We start from the raw sequence: 15471 nt of genomic DNA on the forward strand, positions 1-15471 counted from the left end.
ATAATCAATTCAGAGGGAAAAGGGCTTCCCGGTGAGAAACACTCCAAATACAGACACAGAAACAGATATAACAGTGCTTCCTCACTATAGTAGCACAATGGATGACACAGTTCCTCGCTAGGCTCCACTGTAAGTCTCTGCTCCAGTTAAGCTCATCCCTTCTGGGCTGCGGTTCATTACTGGGCCAGGTGTCTGCATTCTGAAGGGAGCTCATTGACTCTGGGTTCCCTAGAAAGAGAGTTAGGCAGTACCATTCATTTTCAGATTCTCTTTACTCTATATACAGGAATATATTGTAAAGCTTCTGCTCTTGGCTTTCGGCTGGGGATCCATGCACTGGAAAAAAGAAGAAGAAGAAGAAGCAGTAATATTAAACCATATGAACTCAGATGCTGTGGAAATTCAGCCTGCATGAATGCCATACAAAACACCCTGTCATTCCCATTGATCAGGTGCGCTTCTGATGCTTTAATTCACTTTCATTCACAGGCTATCCTGTCACCACTGTGCTCGGCTTCTTAGCGAATTGTCAGCCAACTTGTTAAGTGAGTTATGAGCCCTAAGGGGGGGCTCAACAAAGTGCACCATTGGCAGTTTCTACCCTGTGTTACCGTTGGGCCGGTAATGCCACACTGATCAGTGCCATGACAGCCCACCCGAAACCGTGTCTGAATGTAACACGCTAAATAACTCAACAACCAAACACCTGCTTCAGAGACAGAAGATGTCTCTGGGGTCAGGACTCATGTAAATGCTGCGAGAGGTGGCAAGCGATATTGTAGCCGAAGCTTCATCGCTTTAAAATGATCAGATGGTAATGGTGTAGCCTGTCAATATAAGCAGGTGCATTCAATTACTCGGGGTTCTTTACAAGCTATGCTAAAACCTCCAGAGGGTGTTTGGCACTTCAAGATTAAGAGCAGCAATTTAATTACATTTCATTCATTATAGCAAGGCGTTCGTCTGAGACAGCACAATGCAAATGTGCAATAGGTTTGTATGTCTTTTGATGCTTGTGTGTTTTAGCTTTTTACATCAAGCTTATACTATAGATCTTGTGAAACATGTACACCATTCAAAGAACTTTTGGATCACTACTCAAAGCTTCTAAAATTTCGCACGCATAACACATTGTCAACATAATCTCAATTCGCAATGATTGAAACTCTCTATAATGTAGTATGCAGCAGTAGTTGGTTAGTAAACACTGCCTGTCTGTGCACATATGGTTGTGTTGCCCACAATTGTTGTTTTGCTTGTGAAGTGTCTGTGCATGGCTATAGACTGAACATATGCATGCACATGATGTCCTTTTTCGTAATTGAATCACCATGTCAAATTGTGTGGATTTAAAACTTGTGCAGTTGGGGAAGAAGTGAAGTACGCTGCACAGCCTGGCCACCAGGAAAACACAATATGGTCACGGCTATTGAAATCACAAAGCACTTCTCACACACACCTGCTACACTCAAAGTCTCAAGTTCAAGAGAGCAGTCCAAAACAATGAATATAATCACTTTACAAGAACGAACAAAGTGGCAAAAATGACTTTGAATAAAGATATTTAGGGGAAAGAAACTGATAGAAAGGGAAATGGCAGTCTATATTATTCTATCATATGCTTGGAATTTATTCTACATTATGCTTGCCCACACTTTTCTTCTTGTGTGACACACTTAATGCTTTGTTTTGCTAACGTTTGAGGCTCTGATAGTGCTTACATACAGTGATAGAACATCATGAACACATCTCACGGCAATTCGTAACTTTTTGATTTAGTGGATAATTCGTAAGAATTCGTACGATCTCATTTGTACAGTTTAGCATGATTTGCTCATCCTCCAATGACTGTTGGGTTTGAGGAGGGGTTGGGTGCCACGCCTCCTTTTTAAAAGTGAATTCGTTCAATCTCGTTCGTACAATTTAGTACGATTTGCTCATCCCCCAATGACTGTTGGGTTTGGGGAGGGGTTGGGTGCCACGCCTCCTTTTAAAAAGTGAATTCGTTCAATCTCGTTCGTACAATTTAGTACGATTTGCTCATCCCCCAATGACTGTTGGGTTTGGGGAGGGGTTGGGTGCCACGCCTCCTTTTTAAAAGTGAATTCGTTCAATCTCGTTCGTACAATTTAGTACGATTTGCTCATCCCCCAATGACTGTTGGGTTTGGGGAGGGGTTGGGTGCCACGCCTCCTTTTTAAAAGTGAATTCGTTCGATTTCATTCGTACAAATTAGCACGATTTGCTCCTCCCACAATAACTGTTGGGTTTACGGGTGGGGATGAGTGCCACGCCTCCTTTTTAAAATTTAATTTGTGCAAATTAGCCACTAAACTGACAAAGCGTAAATTGTTACGTTTCCTCGTGAGATCAGGCTGTCATTTCTGAAATCATAATATGCCAAATAGGCTAGCGTGTTCCATAACGACTGATCTTCACATGCATTCAAACAATGCATTCAAAAGTGACATTATTACATGACTTTTCTTCAATTCTTGACAATTCTTGGTCAGCCCGCAGCATTTAGCACTGAGAGGAGATGACCACGACAACGGGGTTCAAGTCAGGTGAAGACGGCTTCCAGAAAGCAGGTAAGACAACAACAGAAGCCAAAAAATTAAGTAAAATAAAGTAAATAACAGGGTGAAAATGTGGTAAAAATCAAGCGAGGGCTTTTCTTTTTCTGGATTGCTTTTTTACACTGTCAGCTGGGTTTAGGGAAGTGGGTGGGCCAGTTAATCTGTGTTTTTGAAAACACTATTCGTTGGGTTTGGGGGAAGGAGGAGGGTGGGTCAGTCGATCGGTCAGTCAGTCAGTTGACAGCGGCCTCTGGTGGATTTACGAGAGAACAGCAGGCGTGAATGGCATGAAAAAGCATACTCAGCAGCCTCTGGTGGATCTCAAAAAAACATTCTCTGGGAAGTACTTGGCACACTCCAGAAATATAATATGGTACGTTTTCAGAATGAGCCTGGGTTGCAAAAACATGTCAAAAATGCTAATTGACAATCAAGTAATCGATGTTGTTTTGACATTAAGGTAGTCGATTGACATCAAATCAATTTTGAAATCAATGTGCCCCTTGGGAATGTCTGTTTTTTGTTTCATGTCTCCCATCTAGCTGTAGACTTTGTTCTATCATTTAAAACTAATGCAATTGTCCTTATCTTGTGTCTCAGTTATTAGTTTTAATACAATTACCTGAGTGGAATTCTGTATCAATGTAATGTTGCAATGTTTTTCCCGTTGCTAAGTAGACTCGTTTTCTCTCAATGAAAGATTTTAGGTAAACAGAATTTATTTTACTTGAATCATAAAATGTACATGTAGTTTTTTATTACTTAGTTTGTTAACATAGTGTTAAAACAAAACTTAACAATTGCTTCACAGAAGGAACATAAACAATGGACACCTGTGTTTGCAAGTGTTTTTTTTTTTGAGGGTTCAATTCCTGGAGGGCCACAGCTCTGCATAGTTTAGCTCCAATCATCTCCAACACATCCGCTTAATAGTCTCTAGTAGTCTTGAACACCTTGATTAAGTTGGATCAGCTGCGTTTGATTAGGGTTGGAGCAAAACTGTGCAGAACTGCGGCCCTCCAGGAATTTTGAGAAGTTTGAGACGTATGGTTTAAACAATATCCCTAAAAGTTGATTACACAAGTGCTCGATATACTATAAAATAGAATATACTTTGAACGGTTGTGCATTCAGCTGTGCGTGCATGCTAATTTATCCATAAAAAACTGACTTACTTAAATCAAAACTATGAAATGTTTGGATTATTTCAAGGGATATGTTAGGTTTAAATTCCAGATTTTCTTTGGGGTATCATATTTTTGGAAGCCGCTGTTTTGCAAGATACACCCACTATAAACAGTTGGTATCCGAGATTTACGCTCACTGTCTATCAGAAGTTTTTTGAACCATTATAAATGCAAATGCCTGCAGGAATATGAAGACGTGCTAAGCGAAGACATCCAACCAAGTCTCTCTGCCCAGTCCTCATTAATATAGCGCAAGCGTTAAAAAGTGAAGTGTGGATCACTGCAAACTAGCTTTGACTCGCCAAATGAACAAAGAACGCAATTCAGGTCTGGTTTAAAGCGCCGTGTACGATGGAGGGAGCGTTTGTCCTGATTCCAGCACAGTGTGAGATAACCACCAGAATGAAAATGTGTTGCCTCATGAGCCAGACTTGTTCACAAGATGAAATATTAATGCTTGCGGACGGGAGCAGTAAGCATTTGGAGACGCTCGCCTGATAAACGATCATAGGGCTATATTTGCATTGGAGATGAAAATGTTGAACAAGATTCATAGCTGCATCGTTGAGACATAATATATGTGACTACACAAGAGATTCTCGACTAATGTCGTAATCTATGGCTCGGCTTTCGTCGAAAGTGTGCACAAACACGAGAGGGAGGGAGGTTGTTGAAGCCGGGGGATGTTAACACTTTGGGATTGGAGGGGATTTTATTGGGGACTTTTTGGTTGAAGCTGTGTTTTTATTAGGTCATTGTCTGGCTGTGTTGTAATTCCGACTTCCATTCTGCTGCAGCCTCACAGCTGTTGCACTAATATCCACATTAATTTAAAAGTGACAGCTATTAACAGAGCAACTAAGCTCTAGGACTGAAATGAGAGTTTTTCTTTTTGGTGGAAATCTCACAGTGCTAGGCTGAAAGTAAGTGAGGGTTTTGAAATGACTGCAGAGAATTAAGTGAGGGTTTTGAAACAAGATTCTGCGGAGAGTCTGGTCTCTCTCTACATTAAATGCGGAGGCACGTAATGATCATTTTACGTAAACTAGGACTTCGGCTGCACATTCGGAGCTCTGTTTCATCACTCTGACATTTTTTAATAGACAATTTACACAGAAATTTGTTCAGCTCATATTTGATGAGTGAGATTTAATGACGTTTGAGAAGCAAAAATGGTTTGTTTAACAAGCACGTCAAAGACAATAGCAAGAATTTTAGTAAATTAGGCTATTCAACCATCTCAAAATAAAAAAAGACAGGCCAATTTATTTCAATTCGTGTTAAATCAGAGGTCACCAATGAGTCTCGATCCAGTCGCTGATTTATTCAATCTAAACTGTGAATAGTATCTCCTAATTTAATATAATTATAAACAAACATAGCATACAGCAAACAGAAAAACAAGAGGCCCACTGATTGTGATGACAACAGGGAGGTTGGAATGGTGCTAGGAAACTAGATCTCTCATTATAATCAACAGCGCTGTCAACATTATACATGCTTGCTTCAGATGATGAACACCATGTTTATTTGACCTGGTACTTGAAGACATTTCATTTTCAACAGATGACTGGAATAACAATTTATTTACGTATAATTTCTGAGTTCATCGCTTAGAACAAATCCATCTTGAAATCTTTAATTAAATTCATATATTGAACTTAACAAACTTGGAGAAAATGCATAGCAGCGTAGCATAAATGTTTCTTGCCCATCATGTCAACAAGTTACAATGATTTATATTGTGCGAAACTGAATGCTGGAGTAATGTCTGCTAAAAATCATTCACAGGAATCAATTATATCTTAACACTTTACTTGCAATTCACCATTTTTACTGTATTTTCATCAATAAACGCAGCATTGGTGAGCATATAAGACTTCTTACAAAAAGTTCCAAACTCAGACTTTAAAATGGTATCCTATATATTATTTACAGTTTGTTTTGCTGATGTAAATTATTTACATGTTAATAATTTATGACCGAACTGAGTGCAGATTTAGTCACCCATTAAAAAGATCACATTTTGATGCAAGGTTTTAGTGCACTTTTAGACAGTTCCATGTATTTTAATGTATTTATGTTACTTCTGTGGCTAGGTATTTACATTCTACAAATGCACATACCTTAGTTATACCTCATTAAAGGCCCATTCACACCAAGAACGATAACCGTAAATATAATGATAAATATATTGGTAACACTTTATTTAAATGGTCCATTTGAGTATTAGTAGACTGTCTGTCTAACGTCTGTTGATACTGCTTCATCAACAGACATTTAACTGACTTTAAGAAACTTTGCAAGTACATGTCAACTTAGGACGCACTCACACTATGCTATACAAACCATGCCCGGGTGCATTTCTCGGTTCGTTTGAGAAGTGTGAGGGCTCTGAGTGCTCTCAGATGCAGTTCAGTTGGCTGGCCCTGGCCCGGTAGGAAGAGGTGTGCCAGAGCGCGGTTCACTTGGGCTTTGGCACAGTATGCTTGTAGTGTGAGTGCTGAAGACGAGACGTCACTTTTAAGGGACTGTTTCATATGGATTTATTAATCATTCTTACTTTTCAATGAACACAAACTGTCATAGTTTATTAAAGACGCAAACCCCATCACTGCATGACAGCTGCACCTTCAGCAAACCTCCTAATACCTGCAGCACAATGACTTTTATGATTATTTATGAGTGTCAAAGTGGGTGATTTGTTCGGCGAAATATTTGACTGCGTGTCACTGCATCCCAAATTACTAAAATGATATAACTAAAGATATCTCCACTTTGCTGAGCGAGGGCACTTCTCTTCTGTTAAACTGAACAGCACATCATCGATGACGTAAGCATGCTTAGGCTCGGATGCAATGTTAGTGCAGGCCGTCGGGGATACAAAAATAATTTACAATATTGCATATTTTATTCTAAAACATAAAATCACAGACAAAAGCTAACACGTATTCTAATGTCATATCTAAATCATATAAATGAATGAATAAATAAATAATGAGGCTATTTTTTAAGAAATGAAATGTAATATTTATTATTTATTAGGAAAAGAAAAAATCCTGTTTAATAATAATAATATTTATGATATTAGTGATGATGATGATGATGATGATGATGATGATGATGATTATTATTATTATTATTATTATTATTATTATTATTATTATTATTATTATTATTATTATTATTATTATTAAATATGATATTGTTTATTTATGTTTTATTTTATTGAAAAGTCTACTTTTACAATTTGACACATGAAAACCACTGCAGAAATCTGCCAACTAACAGGCCCATGTCATATACAGTACAGATCCTTAATAAAAAGCCTACTATAAATTAAAAGCATTAACATATGCTATGTTTTTTATTTTCACAAGCTTTGAAGGCGTAACATAAATTCCGCTTTTAAATAATACGTCCCCTATAGCTTTCGTCTTGAGCCATGGCTGTGTTCAAAATGACATCAATATTTTCAAAGTGCACTGCAAAGGGAGCACAATTGTAAACATGAAAATCACTAAAACTGAATTGTTAAAATACTTTGAAAGCAAATTTCACCTAAGAGAGATGACTTTAATGTTTTATTTTAAATAATTCCAAGTTTAAATGTTAGAATGTTCTAAATGAATAGGGCATAGGGGGGATGACTGGGAATAGAACACAGCCAGGAACTATGTTTCTAACTACAGCTCCAGAGGTGTAGTTGCAAGCATTCAAGTTTGTGATGCAGTTTGCGAATGTTCGTTGGAACGATGGATCCAAATTATCAAACTATGTTTGTAACGACGGAACTTGCTATCTTAGTTGGCTTACAATGTTTTTTTGGAAACGCACCCCAGATCACTTAAAACACATGTTAATAGTAGGTAAAAACAGGGCCTTGTTACATTATATATAGTCAAGCAAGCAATTTTGTCTTCTAAATGGGCATTGTTGGCTCCTGAAAGCTATAGTTTTGGTCATTTTGCAGGAGCTGGAAACCTCATAGAACTAAGTAAAAAATTCATTTTCTACAGTAAATGTATATAATCATGTTGATACTTAATTATGCCTACCTCTTCCCCCACACACAGTGCGCCCTCATCAACGTCAGCCTTTTGTTTACCGTTTTGATTCTCCACGCGGCCTGCAGCCTGCTGAGCCAGTCTGGGCTTCATCAGCTTTTTGAGACGGCTTAATCTTGTCAGTCTCGACAATGAAGCCTGATCTCCTCTGTTCTTTTTGATGGCAAAATCGGCCTACAGCTCGCCCTATTCAAACATCCCCAATTCCCGCTGAATCCATAATCATTTCTATTACGAATATGAATGTACCCGACTTTGAGAAGTGACGGAAGAGATCTGCATTCAGCTGAACATAAGCCAGCCGGAGCGCATAACAAAATGGCTTCGCTAAATTCCGGCAGCTTCACTACTTAACGGCCCGAGATGCGAATAAAGGACAGAGAGAGTGAGAGAAAGAAATCATTTCTCCTCTGAAAATGAGAGTAGAGACAAATGTCTATGGGAGCATCCACAGAATGGGTGGTGCAGGGAGAGAGAGAAGGAGCTTTAGGATCTGTATTAGCACAAGGCCACTAACGGCGCTCTGCAGAGGGCACTTAATCAACCCATTTGTAATGGAGTATTTCTTTCCTCTCCCTGACTGTGTTCGAAAGCACACACTACCCACATCAAAACCCCAAAACTGAGAATATCAGCTCAAAGCCAAGGTGATGTTCATTCAAAATAGTTTTCTTGTGATTAATTTTCATGCCTCCAAAGTAATTCACGTAGGAAGTTGTATGTTGTTGATCAAAGAGAGCTCTGATTTCATTTACAGCCATGATTAGTCATGAATTACTTATATTTGAAGCATCGCATGATATTAGTGTCACGGTTTAGCTAAAAAGCCTGCGAACGCATGTGCAAATGTGTGTATTTTAGTCAGAGTTGTTCCACAGGAACAAAACGATAATTAAGCATCATCACTTTCCACTCCCCAATCTTGGCAGGTCCGCTATATCCTCCGTGGCATTTCAAATAGGATAGCGAGTAACGTCTGACTGCGAGCAGACTCTCAACCACAGAGTCACTTAAAGATCCAATCACTGCCTGCCTCAGAGAGCTCACTTAGTAATGCTGTATCACTGCATCCTTTCCCTCCAGAATCGTCCATGAGAGAGAGAGAGAGATAGAGAGAGAGACTTTCCTCTGCCAGTCAGTGCCGTGATGTCTCTGATAATGTATTATCTGCAGGTATGGCATGTTACTTCTTACCCAGTTACTGTGAAGCCTTCCTGTCACTTTTTCCTCTCTCCACTGAATCATACACAGTCATCAGTCAAGCTCACTGTGTCTGCGTCATGATCCATTTATCTGTGGGTGTTGAACGTACCAGTAAATTATAACCTTAAAATATTTCAGGAATTAATTTGTCCCAAAGCGTACATCAAAAGTCCTGTTTTACACCGTGCAAACTTCAGTGTTTGCAGCATTAATCAATGCTAAGGGCCCGACTGGGGTCCATTAAACGAAAGATAAATCAATACCTAAATAGAGCTTTAAGTTAAAGCGAAGGCAGACGGTTGTCAGGTACTCGGATAGATTGAATCAAATTGGATATTGCATTTCAAGTGACAGCTGCGAGCCGAAAGAGTGTATAAACACGGCGCTGTAACTTAGTACGGAGGCAGTTGTCAGGCCTAGGACGGTTTTAGTGCCGGGAGAGAAAGCGACAGTGCGATACGGAGGTGTTGCACATCTTTTCCTGGAGTAATGGCTCACTCTGCAACAAGCCACTGTGAAGGAGGAATAGAAATTGGCTTTGATTCGAAAGGGAATGGATGAAGGCTGCATCTGTCTCTCTATCTCGCTCAGTCTGTAATGATGTCTTTATATTCCTCATGCGGAGGGGATGAGCTGTGTTGGCTTGGAGCCCTGTTGTAGGTATCAGGTGGTGTGCTGGTTTCCAAACATGTATTTCCAGCTCACATCTAAGCTAATACAAGCTTTTATTCTTAAATATGCTCAAGTGGAATAATTTAAGCCTGCCCTGATTTTACACGGGGCTTGCATATTTCTGTCACACTTGCACATCTGATTACCATTCAAAAGAAGGGCACAGGCCTTTTTTTAAGACGCTTTTTTTTTTTTTTTTTTTGGAAAGCACATGCTCTTTCTTTATTTCATAATTAACCACCCGTTCCACCTACACATATATGTACTACACAATCCAAATGTTACAGGCTGGTTAAAGCTGGTCTGTTGAACTTGCTATTCATCAGATAATCTTTTAAAAATATAGCAGTTTCCTCATAAACATACAGTGTAAAAAGTATAACTGTTGTCATCATTAATAATTATAAAAATGAATGAATTCTGAAGGATCATGTGACAAGTTAGACTGGACTAATGGCTGCAGAAAATTCAGCTTAATAAAAGAAATAGCAGAAAATAGATAATAAAATAAATTTTTAAGAAACAAAAGTAGAAAATTAAAAATTTAAATTTTTATAATAAAAATTTAAAGGGCACCTATGATGAAAATCATCTCTTTAAGCTGTGTGTAATGAATTACAGCGTTTACTTCAGCTTTACTTTATCACCACAGCTGCATGTCAGTACAATTATAAAAGAAGACTTCAATCCAGCTTTGTGGATGTTAAATCAGGTTTATTTTGTACATTAACATTACAGATATCCATACAGTAGTAGATATTAACATGTATCCTGTCACATTTGCTGGGCAAAAATAGTGCAAAGCTTAATGCGTGCGCTGTCTCTGTGTCTGTGTATCAGTGTCTGTGTGTGAACTTTATAACGACATTGTGTGTGACTCATCATTGCAACTCCACAACAAATACATCAAATAATCATTGGGAAAGTTCTTACTGTCTGTCTGACGCAGTCGAGGGCGGAGATTGAGGCACACTGACAGGCACGTGGGAATGGTGGGCGGGAAGGATTAGCCTTAAATGCACAGTCCACATAAACAGCAACAAGATGCTCAGAGCTAAAAATCACAAACTTCTGAAAGCTATAATAAATAATCTGATGAGTGTTTTGAGCTGAAACTTTATAGACACATTGTGGAGACACAAAAGACTTATCTAAAATCTGGAAAAAGGGGTAAACGATGTGCCTTTTAACAAGATTGCTGTCTTCACTGTAGTTTTAATCAAATAAATGAAGCCTTTTTTCGTAAAGTTCTGATTCTTGTATAGTCTGAGTATCGATAAGTACAAATGCAAAACAATTTTTTCATCATTCAGTCATTCATTCATTCATTTATTCACTTTCCTTCAGCTAAGGGTGCTTTCACATCTGTAGTTTGCTTCATTTGGTCTGGACCAAGGGCAATAAATGATACATTGTAGCATTTTCTGCTGTCTTTTGTCCTTTTCACACCACACTGATTGCTTTGGTCCGAACCAGATGAAAAGAACCAAAATGCAGTCATGTGACAAAATCCACATCACTCATTGGCCAGATGTTGTAAAAAGGAATGGCTTCAGTTCTTTTTACTTGTTAAAATCAGAGCTTAACAATAACATCAGTGAATAAGCCACAGTGACTGATTTAGATTTTTCTTATTGGTAGTGATTCTAGTAATTCACGATCTGGTAATAAAAAAAATATATAATAAAAATTATAGTTTGTGTGATGCAAGAAAATCAGAAAAACACATAGCCTACGCCTAAGCTAAAGTCCAACTCATTAAAGGGTTAGTTCACCTAAAAACTAAAATTACCCCATGATTTACTCTTCCTAAAGGCATTCTGGATGTACAGTATATGACTTTCTTCTTTCACTCGAATCCAATTTGAGATATTTTTCAAAAATTTTCTTAGTCTTTTAAAGCTCTACAAGGACAACGGCCAGCTATTCTCTTCAACACTCCAATGGCGCGTGCATATGTTTATAATGTTTTTACGCACACATTTAAAAAGTTATGAATATGGATATTTTTCATAGAAAAAAATGTATTGCTTTGCTACAGGAAACCTTTAATCACTCCCCCAGAGTTGTGCAAGCCACTTGTTATTATGGATGAATGTGCTTTATTGGTCTGTTGAAGAGAAACGCCCACTCATTGCCATTGTAGATCTTGTAGATCTTTTTTAAATAACTCATATACTGCTTGGATGCCTTGAGGATGAGTAAATTGTCTCTAATTTCCATTTTAGGGTGAACTGACCCTTTAACTAAATCTTAAACTTAAAAATGTATGATTGTGATTGTGAAAAAGACTGAAAAACTAAAAAAGCCTACTCCTGCAGTAGGTGTTGGCGGCAAAACTTTGACCAGAAGTCTTTTTAACAAAGATGGTTAAGCCATAGAAAACAAGTCTTGTGGAGATCCAGGACACCACCATCCAAAACAGCAATAGCGGTCTCTAGAGCAGGGATATTATGCAATGCTATTAACATCATTTTATGCATTTGACAGAAATTACTTGCACTTGAGCAATGTTAAATGATGCAATATGTCTTGCGATGTTGCAAACAAAGACACTCCAAATTAATGCTGGGAAAACAGACACAAGTGCTACCGCAAACCATTAGTATCATCTGCAACGTGTGTTTAGACAAATATTTACTTGTTTTCACGCAGTATAATAGTTCTAGCAGCTAAATTGGTTGAACACAAACATGGCAATCACGAAAACATGATTTTAATGCCCTCTCAAGAGGACTCGATGTGTTGTTTGAAATGTTTAAACATTAAATTTGACTGAACATTTTTTGGGTAATTATCTCACGGTCTAACAAGCTAATTTACACCTATCAAATCATGACTGTGGTGTAAGAAAACAATACAGAAGGTAAACACAAGTGTAGGTGCTGTGACAGCTGGGTATAGCCTCTCACTGGGAAGAGATGAAAATATTATGCACATTGTTTACTTGCGGATTTATTCACAATATTTTTGGTTGGCATGAAGGAAGTCACTTTGCAAGAGACAGTTTACTAAGCATTTTCTCTTAATATCTTGTCCCCGCAAGCTCACTAAGCCATAAATAGTTACTTTAATAGACCTATGGCATGACAGACAGTACAACTCATTACTGTCTCTGCTGCACTATCAAAAGAACATATTGATGTAGATGTATGCAGTTAATTCTGGGCTTCCTAATTCACTGAGTCCATTTGCAGTCACAAAGTCTACCTAATGGTCACAGGAAAAAAAATAGATTGGAAAGAGAAAGCAACCCATCTTGTTTCTGTACCAAGGTTGAGAAGGTCATGGTTGCCTCTAAGGCCACATACAGCTAATTATGGATGTCGCATCGCTTTTGAGGGTTTAATCCTGTTTTGTACACACAGATTGTTTGTTTTGTGGATCTGAGGAGTCTGTCTTAATGCTAAATTGTGCTTTAAGTTGGTTTTTGAAACATGTAACAATGAAACATTGAAATATTTTGGCTATAATAAAAGCAGTTTTCAATTTTTTAAACACCATTTTAAGGTCAAAATTTTTAGCCCCTTTATGCTATTTTTTTACGATAGTCGACAGAACAAACCCTCATTGTACAATAACTTACCTAATTACCCTAACCTGCCTAGTTAACCTAATTAACCTAGTTAAGCCTTTAAGTGTCACTTTAAGCTGTATAGAAGTGTCTTGAAAAATATTTAGTCAAATATTATTTACTGTCATAATGGCAAAGATAAAAGAAATCAGTTATTAGAAATAAGTTATTAAAACTATTATCTTTAGAAATGTGCTGAAAAAAACAGAAATTGGGGGGAAAAATAAACAGGGGGGCTAATAATTCTGAATTCAACTGAATATTTATGCACATTTTGGGAAATCACATGAAAGAGACTGGATGGATGCACTAAGATGTGCATAAAATGGTGCAGCTAATGAGTAGTTTTTATTTGATAAGGAATGTCAAGAGACTATGATCGAAACAGCAAATCCTTTTTGCAATGCAATTTTTGACCTCGTAAGGTGTTTTTTTTTTTTTTAAAGAAGAAGAATTGAAGAATGAATAAAGAAACATTATCAGCATGATGGTTTAAACTGTGTCATTTTCTGCCACTTCAAAGTTAAGTCAAGTCAAATTGAGCTTCATTGGTATTTCACTTTATACAGTTGAGCCAAAATTTAGTCGCACCCATCAATTATGAGCACTGTTACACCAAGTTTTATATCAACAGATTCGTTGTATTTGAAATCAACCCTAATTGTTCAAAACTAACAAACGAACAAAAAATATGTGCATGCGCTAACCGGCCTTGCAATCACTGCTTGACATGATTAAAACGATAACTGTGCATGCTGTTCTCACAGGTGGTGTCTGATATTGTACAGATGCTATTGACATAGAACTTATTATTTGCATACGTCATGTTAATAGCAATACCGGTCTATTCATGAGCTGCAATATTAGTTTAATTTTAGTGAATGCGAGCCCTTTTGTGATGGTGTACATGATTTTACATATACTGTAGCTACCGCTTGCACGGTTGACAGCATCCTGACAATTAAATGAAGGATTAAATAGAACCTCTCCCGGCTAGTGATTGAAATGTGTAAATGGTGGATTAACATTCACCACATGATCACTAATCAGATGTGCCATTACTTTAGGTGGTTTCTAAAACAAAATCTGTCAATGTTTTCATTCTCTCATCTTCAGTGCTTTACATTTTCGCAGTTGTAGCTCCCTGTCATCTGAAGGCAGAAGGCATTGACTAAGTGATTGACAGCTGATATTAAGCAATCCATTCGCGTTCAGTTCTAGAGCAGTGAACTAATCAGTTCTAGAGCAGTGAGCTAATCAGAAGAGCTTGAAGGCGGGGCAAGCATTGCAGGCTTTGTTTACTGCAGCAAGTTGATATGACAACTGTTTCAGGTGCAAAGATGCTTTCTGCTCTATTTTAACAGTCTAGGTGCAAAGTCTGAAGCACAGGGCGCAAAAGCCTTAAGAGCATGTTAGAATCCACTGTTGCTATTTTAAGGATGGAAAAATATGCTTTGCGCCGCAGCGCATGGTCTAACAGGGTTGAGATTATTCTCTTAATGAGTTATAGGTTTGTTTTGAGAATAAACCAATCCGTCTCATCTCCCATTCCCTTTAAGAGTCAGTTGCTTGCTTCATGGCGCATTTGCTATTTACATGGCGGACTTTCTAAGTGGAAAAACTGAACACTTCAAAACAGTTAAACAGAGCATCTGCAGTGCAAGGATAGCCTCCTCCATTCGGCCTTTACTTTCACTTTCTCTCTTTCGTGAATAAGGAAACTGTGTTGTACGCTCTCCACTGAAGACATGCATTAGCCTACATAATTATAACTATATTAACTACTAACTATACTGTAAACACTTTACTATACACACAACCTAAGACGGACTATAGCTTATATTAATGACAGCAATAGCAGGATATGTGGGATAGCAGTGCTATTGGGTGACTATATTGTATTGTAGTAGGGAGAATGCTGAATCAAAACTAGTTCTTTGATAATTCATAAATGAAATGGTGGAATAACATTTCCATTTGTTATACACTTGAGCGGATAATAAAATAGACATATGAAATAATAAAAAATGTAATTGCACCCAGCTTTAATGTAGAAAGTTAACAGACAGAGAGAGAGAGAGAGAGAGAGAGAGAGAGAGAGAGAGAGAGCAAATCTGAGACATTCAAACTGATCAATCAGCAGGTTTGAGTTTCCCCAAGGTGTGACAACTTGCAGACCCCTGACGTAC

Source organism: Danio aesculapii, chromosome 14, assembly GCF_903798145.1.
Source record: "Danio aesculapii chromosome 14, fDanAes4.1, whole genome shotgun sequence".
Lineage (NCBI taxonomy): Eukaryota > Metazoa > Chordata > Actinopteri > Cypriniformes > Danionidae > Danio > Danio aesculapii.